General features: G+C 38.8%; 2 long non-coding RNA genes across 2 annotated transcripts; both read left to right on the top strand.

Annotated features, from left to right (window-relative positions):
- Positions 1-819: 819 nt before the first annotated feature.
- On the top strand, positions 820-6,052 carry LOC121637800. Its single transcript, XR_006009950.1, has 3 exons — positions 820-919; positions 5,544-5,554; positions 6,043-6,052. It is a non-coding gene; the product is annotated as an uncharacterized LOC121637800 (long non-coding RNA).
- LOC121637801 lies at positions 1,097-4,157 on the top strand. The gene is made up of 2 exons (XR_006009951.1): positions 1,097-1,231; positions 3,720-4,157. It is a non-coding gene; the product is annotated as an uncharacterized LOC121637801 (long non-coding RNA).
- Positions 6,053-8,011: the final 1,959 nt, after the last annotated feature.

Raw genomic sequence — 8,011 nt, forward strand, 5'->3', positions numbered from 1 at the left:
TAGGTTTTAAGATGAGTTTTAAAGATGGACAATGAGGAAGCTTGTCTAATGTGGAGGGTGACCTCATTCCACAGTTTTGGACCAGCGACTGAAAAAGCTCTGCCCCCTCTGAGCTTCCGTTTACACCTCATTACGTCCAGGAGCAGCAGGTCAGCTGACCTCAGGCACTGAGCAGGAGTGTAGGGGTGGAGTAGTAGTAGGTAAGGAGGGGCCAGGCCATTTAAAGATTTAAAAACAAATAAAAGAATAAAAGAAACTCTGGGTAACACTTTACAATACTGGACGCAAAATTTGCTTCGTTACTAGGCAACGCCTTTGAGGGCGAATCAGGAAGTAATGGGTAGTTAACCAGTACTTACTGGACCCACAAAGACCAGGCTTATTAGGGAATTACTGGTTAATTATTTGCTTCTTTACTAGCAAACACCTTACTGGCGAATCAGGAAGTAATGGGTAGTTAACCAGTACTTACTGGTACCCACAAAAACCAGGCTTATTAAGGAACAAAAGAGAAATTCTTCATGTGAATACTGGATTACTCTGACTCGTTGAGTGAACAGCTAGTCAAAAACCTGTTTCCTGGTGGTTTTAGAAGCCTTTGTAAGGATGAAAAGCAGTTTTATTTATTTATTCTTGTACTGCTGTGTCATCTTACCTTTACTTGTTCATCACTTACTAAGTAATAAGTCATTACTTAATCATTGACTGGTCATTATCTGTTATATTGTTTACTTCATATAAAAGTCAAACATCATACCAAGTACTTACCAGGGAACGCATCATTAACTAAGCAGTACCTGACCAGTACCTACTACTTTTGTGGACATTATTGTAAAGTCAAACATCATACCAAGTACTTACTGAGGAACGAAGCATTAACTAATCAGTACCTGAACAGTACCTACTAATTTTGCTTCATGTCTCATGTCTTGTAAAGAGGCAACCATAGGAAAATTCTTCCAATTATAAATGTGTGATTTTTAAAGTACAAAAACAATGTATAAAAAAATCACTTTAAGGCCCAAGATCTTAAAAAAAAAATCTTATTGCTTAAAGTATTAAACAGCTTTATGCAATTTGTTATGAATTCTTCCAATTATAAATGTTCACGTATTCATACCTTTAATTTGAAGTAGGCATTTTATTTTGAAGACGGCTTATGCACTTCCTCTTCCTTTTCTTCACGTTCTACCTTCGACATGTTTCCAGCGGTACAGCGGTCACTGACGATGTAAGTTGTGTTTATTCCATGGATGTATTATAAGAACTGGATAACGGACTGAACAATGGCGGCACGCCGATTTTTCCCAGTGGCCACTCGTGGTACTGCAACAAAAAATCCCATGGGGCCCAAAAAGCATTTTTCCCATAGGCCACAATGGTAAAAGACACGGCTGTAAAACTGTTGACAGGACGTCTTCAGCTTTAAACACAGCTAATTACTAATCTTTCTATTCAATATTTTTAATTCATGGACATTTAATCCGTCAATTATTTTTCAAAAGGCCATAAAAGCCACAGAAAAGTCTCTATTTCTCCGGTGACGTCACGGCTGTGCACATGCACTGCCGAAGCGCGGTCATGCTGTGTCGGGAGCGAGGAGGACGGCTGTTGACTTCAATATGATGGGAAAGCTGTTAGTAAAAGTTAAGTTAAAGTTAAGTTTCTTTTTTCTGATATCGAGTAACTTAATACATTTGTATTCTTAATGTTTGATATTACATGCATGATAGTTCCTGTTTTTAAACGTATTGTGACCTAAATCCTAATTAGCTCTAGGTTGTAGTTACGACCACCTGTTTAAACCACCTGATAGTGCGTTTTACTGGTTTATTTTATGTAAAGAGAGATTCAGCCCATGAATAGATCGGGGAAAGTGAGGGTGGCTTTTTTTTTTTTATTTGTTAATTTCTTATATTTTGGTTCACATTAGTTCACTTTTTGTTAAGTAGTTTAATCACACTGTTCACCCAGAGGGCAATAGAATTTTTTTTAATTAAAATATTTTGTCTTATGAGCTGCTATTCTATTTTCGTTAGTTCAAATAAAATATAAATAACAGTCTTGACGCATCGCTGTCAGTGATATTTTGTTATACATATACAGTTAAATATTTTGGGAGTGTTGAGCCATTTCATGACAGCGACACAATGTCGCCAAGTTAGGTAAAATAGCCTACAAAACCATTTTCAATCCCTAACGGAAATCACGATACATAAAATACATAACTACATAATAAATATAGAATGGTGATAACCCAAGTGGCCTAGTTTTCCTTAACATAGTCCTCAGTTTAAACAAAGTTTTTTTTTCTTTGTCAATTAAAAAACTGCAGCATTTAACAAAGTGGAATCCGGCAAAACACAAGAAAGGAACATTTTAAGAGACGCAATTGATAATCTTGGTGTCATCCAGGGAATAGCAGAAAAATAAAGAGAATATGCATGGGTAGCACAATGAAATAATGCATTAACAAGGACTTCTAACATTTATTACAAAAGACGTGCCTGAAATTATTCATGAATAAAGGTAGGAATTGTAAGTCATCGTGAAAATTTGACACGGGATTATACAAATATACAATATAGACTGACTTATATTGGGCTATTACGAATCCCATATAGAAATTCATCAGATTAAAACAAACCATCATTTTAACAATTACTACACAACTTTTTCCACGTATATTATATCATTACTTTACATCGAGGTCCGATCGTGTGCCGTAGAAAATCATCATCTGAGTTTGTACAGCTCTCATACTGCAGATTAATGTCGTGACCGCGCGTCGCTGGATCAGGTCACTGGGCTGCGCATTGCTCGTTCACAGTGACGTGAAGCATGATGGGAGGTGACACTACTACGCATGCTCTATGGGCCCAATATGCGGAAGTAACCCGGAAGCCTGAGAACTTTTTCGGCGTATGCGCTGGGTGAGCAACTTCCATAGAAATGAATGGGCCGCCATTTTCAGTCCGTTATCCAGTTCTTATAATACATCCATGGTTTATTCTGAGACAAGATTAATGTTTAAATGTAACTTACTCTTTCTGCTAGTGTTGTCCCGCTCCTGTGTATGTTTGCACTCTTTAAAATGCCCATTTCTGCCCGTTAGCATGATCGCGATTTAGGACCGTTTAGCTAACCGTATGACTGTTAACTTCAGATTACTTTAAGCTAACATGTGCATGCTATATGTTTAAGTGTTATAGCAGCAGTATTTTATTTACCATGAAGTGTTTCTTTAGGACACTGTATTTAATTTACAAGACTTACACACACACTTTACTGATAGCTTAAGTGCCTTCAGACCGAAGCCCTGCAGTGGTCAATTAGGCAAAAAATCAGCATCAGAGGTCAGATTCCTCAACACTATTGTAACCAGATAATGTTATTTCGGATGTCATGTTTTAATGTCGTTGCAAATCAGTGTAATTTGACAACTTTTTCTTCATTTAAAAGAAAAAATGTGACCACACTTTGGTTTTGTGATCTAAAAGTGGAATGATAATATCTTGTAAAGATGTTTATAAGTGATTTTTTTATACATTGTTTTTGTACTTTTTAACTTGATATTTACACAGCCAATTAAATGATCTAATAGTATATCCAATTATGTGATATTTCTGTGTGTTTTTACAAGTAAATACAAAGAACTTTGTGAATTTGTGGACAATATTAAACTTACTTTTACTACCATGTTTTCTTATTTTGAACAGTATGGTCGGGGAAGATTTGGACGAATCTGGAGGACGCGAACATGGGTCTTTGGAATGCTAGGCATTAAAGGCATGAGAAGGCGGCCCATTCTGAGGCTAGTCAGAAAACAGTCCTGGTGGCACTTGATCCCAGTCATAAGGTGTTATGATTGCCAAGGGACCACTATCATCTCAGATCAATGGAGGGTTTATATGACGGCACTGGCTAATAGTGGATATGTTCACTATTCAGTAAACCACAGCCGGTCATTTGTAAACGCAGAAACAGGTGCCCCTACAAAGAACATTGACTGTGAGTGGTCTACCTACAAATCCCAGGTCTGGAGACTGCCTGGCAATCGAACAGAGAACACCTTGAAGAAACAGCTTGCCTCAATAGAGTGGACACATTGGGTGGCCAAATCTCACAAGAATGGTGCACTTGGACATATGCTTCACGAGATATGCAAACAGTACAAAGTTTAAAATATATGGAAACGATAGTTTCCATTTATTGGGGGAAATGCTTGCATGTGTGTGTGTGTCTAACTTTAAGGTACATTTTGTGTAATAAATACTGTCTCTTCTGCAGTTGTTATCAATTTTGAATGGTTTGCACATGTTAGATAGCTATATGCATAAAGCCTAAAGAGATCAAACTGTTATTTTCAGTATAGAAAAAATGCCACAAAACTAGTAGGTACTGTTCAGGTAATGATTAGTTAATGCTTCGTTCCTCAGTAAGTACTTGGTATGATGTTTGACTTTACAATAATGTCCACAAAAGTAGTAGCTACTGGTCAGGTACTGTTTAGTTAATGCTTCGTTCCTCAGTAAGTACTTGGTATGAGGTTTGACTTTACAATAATGTCCACAAAATTAGTAGGTACTGTTCAGGTACTGCTTAGTTAATGCTTCGTTCCTCAGTAAGTACTTGGTATGATGTTTGACTTTACAATAATGTCCACAAAAGTAGTAGGTACTGGTCAGGTACTGCTTAGTTAATGATGCGTTCCCTGGTAAGTACTTGGTATGATGTTTGACTTTTATATGAAGTAAACAATATAACAGATAATGACCAGTCAATGATTAAGTAATGACTTATTACTTAGTAAGTGATGAACAAGTAAAGGTAAGATGACACAGCAGTACAAGAATAAATAAATAAAACTGCTTTTCATCCTTACAAAGGCTTCTAAAACCACCAGGAAACAGGTTTTTGACTAGCTGTTCACTCAACGAGTCAGAGTAATCCAGTATTCACATGAAGAATTTCTCTTTTGTTCCTTAATAAGCCTGGTTTTTGTGGGTACCAGTAAGTACTGGTTAACTACCCATTACTTCCTGATTCGCCAGTAAGGTGTTTGCTAGTAAAGAAGCAAATAATTAACCAGTAATTCCCTAATAAGCCTGGTCTTTGTGGGTCCAGTAAGTACTGGTTAACTACCCATTACTTCCTGATTCGCCTGTAAGGCGTTCGCTAGTAACGAAGCAAATAATTAACCAGTAATTCCCTAATAACCCTGGTCTTTGTGGGTCCAGTAAGTACTGGTTAACTACCCATTACTTCCTGATTCGCCTGTAAGGCGTTCGCTAGTAACGAAGCAAATAATTAACAAGTAATTCCCTAATAAGCCTGGTCTTTGTGGTCACCAGTAAGTACTGGTTAACTACCCCTTCCTGATTCGCCTGTAAGGCGTTCGCTAGTAACGAAGCAAATAATTAACAAGTAATTCCCTAATAAGCCTGGTCTTTGTGGGTATCAGTAAGTACTGGTTAACTACCCATTACTTCCTGATTCGCCCTCAAGGCGTTGCCTAGTAACGAAGCAAATTTTGCGTCCAGTATTGTAAAGTGTTACCAAACTCTGTAGTGCACTGGAAGCCAGTGGAAGGAGGCCAGGATGGGGATTATGTGCTTCGTCTTACGCACTCCAGCTAGGAGGCGTGCAGCTGCATTTTGCACCACCTGGAGACATGTGAGGGAAGACTGGCTAACTCCAAAATAAAAAGCATTACAGTAATCCAGCCAAGATGTAATGAAGGCATGGATTACTGTTTCAAAGTGTTGTTGTTCAAGAAAAGTTTGACCTTAGCTAGCTGCCTGATGTGGAAGAAGCTGGACTTCACTACAGAGCTGATTTGACAATCCAATTTAAAATCACTGTCCATCTTAAAACCTAATGTAACATTTGTATTGCTATTTTGAGACAACAATACTGGCAGTACTAATGGGCACAATTTATGTTGTTCAGGCTAGTTTCAGAAGAACAAGTTCAAATGCAGGAGAGGAGAGTAAAGAAATCTGACAACATTACGCGGTACCATGTTTTAAATAAAACCAGGAAACATCATTAACATTTAGGAAAAACTAAATGTTTGTTATGAATAATTATTCACAAGTCCAGCATATGTATATTCATACAAATGAATCATTCGAGTCTCTGTGCATTCAGGTATCTAATACGAGATCCTGTGCATACAATTGTATGCAGAAAAGTCCAAATCTGCTCGCTAAAGGAAGGAGCACAACCCAATTTAAAAAAAAAAACAACACTGAGTGTCCAGAGGAAGTCCAGGTGTGTTGGAAGGGAGTGTACGTGAAGCTGAATAAATTGGTTGGGCTGTTAATAATCGAGTTGCAAAGAGGAAAACAATAAGAAGCTGCACAAATCCGAATCCAAGCACAATTGTGGAACGATTCCAGGCCTAACCGTCAGACAGGTTGCCCAGAATGGGTTTGGGTAAGCTCGCCATCAAAACCTGGCCTTTATAAAGAACATCAAATACATTTCTAGTTTGCACACACGATCAAGATATATCCAATACTAAATAACACAAATTGCATTATACATAGAGGGACCAAAAATCCAATATTGTACAATATATAACCAATTCAAAATGCAAATATATATGTTATATATGTACAGATCGCATAACTTGATGTAACAACCAACATCTCATCACCAATAGTATGCAATATGCATGTCAGCCACACTGATTAAATTGGCTGCATATTGAAATATCAACAATAAAGTTTGGCTCTTAATATGACTCAATCTACATTCAGCACCAACAACAAGTAGGTTCATATTATGTTTCACAATGATTACATTTCATTTGACTAATGACTTTAGAGAAAATGGATATATAAACTAATGCTAACCGTGTAATGATCGTTTCAGGAAGACCCGGAAATTCAGCCCACACGGTGATGAGTTTAACAGTTTTAATAGATGCAACAAAGCAGCTAACGGACGGCAGGTGTGGCAACCAGGTCCAGGAAGAGGGGCTAGGCAGATAGCGGAGGTCGGTCCAGAAAAAGGTCTAATCCAGGTAGGCAGAGTTCAGGATAGTCCGGCAGGGAGCAGGCAATCGGGAGTCCGTGAGAGGCAGCAAGGTCAAATCCAGGTGGGCAGAGTTCAGGATAGTCCGGCAGGGATCAGGCAATCGGGAGTCCGTGAGTGGCAGCGAGGTCAGCGACAGGGATCTAGAACAAGACAAGATTTACTACAGAATAACAGGCAAGGCAAATGACCATCTGGCAGGTGAACAGATGAACAGGTGAGGAGAGTGAGCGCTGATGAGACCCAGGTGGAGCAGATGAGCCTGATTGTGTGAGCTGCAGGCAATGCAGGCCAGTCCTCATGACAAACCGCTCCATACAAACAGTTGCGGTGGCTAGGATAATCAATGGAAATGCATGAGAGGCTAAGCTAAAGTTAGTGCAACTCACCAATTCCGTGGTCTATATTAACCGCTCTGTTCTGTTCGACATGCGGCAGGTCTGGTAGTTGACTCCTACATACAGATATTAACTTCACGTTAGTTTAGATAAGTATATACGATGAAAAAAGCGACATGAGCATAATGTACCTTATGGCCGGGGCTGATTATTAACCGGGTTTTATGTTACCCGGATTGGCCATCCCCGGTCACGTGACACAACGTGATCACCACATAGGCAACTATGTAACCACATATACGACAGTACACACTGGGAAGTAGCAAATACACGCAAGAGAGTACTGCTGTTATCACCGGGGCTACACTAAGTTTGAGACTGTTGGCTTTAAAAAACCTGCCAAATGACCCAAATCAACGGAGCAGGGTTCGCAAAAGCCACCAAACACCATCAATCACTTCAGTTTTTTTTCTCATTAAGATATAAAACGTTTGGAAGTCCTAACTAGGCTTTGGTGTCTTCGAGACATGCCAGAAGAGATGCAAGGGAGAAAGCATTTTTCTTTTTAAGGGGCACATACAGTATATCTGACTATCATCAGCATAAAAATGATAAGAGATGCCATGCCT

Source organism: Melanotaenia boesemani, chromosome 4 (assembly GCF_017639745.1).
Source record: "Melanotaenia boesemani isolate fMelBoe1 chromosome 4, fMelBoe1.pri, whole genome shotgun sequence".
In the NCBI taxonomy this organism is placed as follows: Eukaryota; Metazoa; Chordata; class Actinopteri; order Atheriniformes; family Melanotaeniidae; genus Melanotaenia; species Melanotaenia boesemani.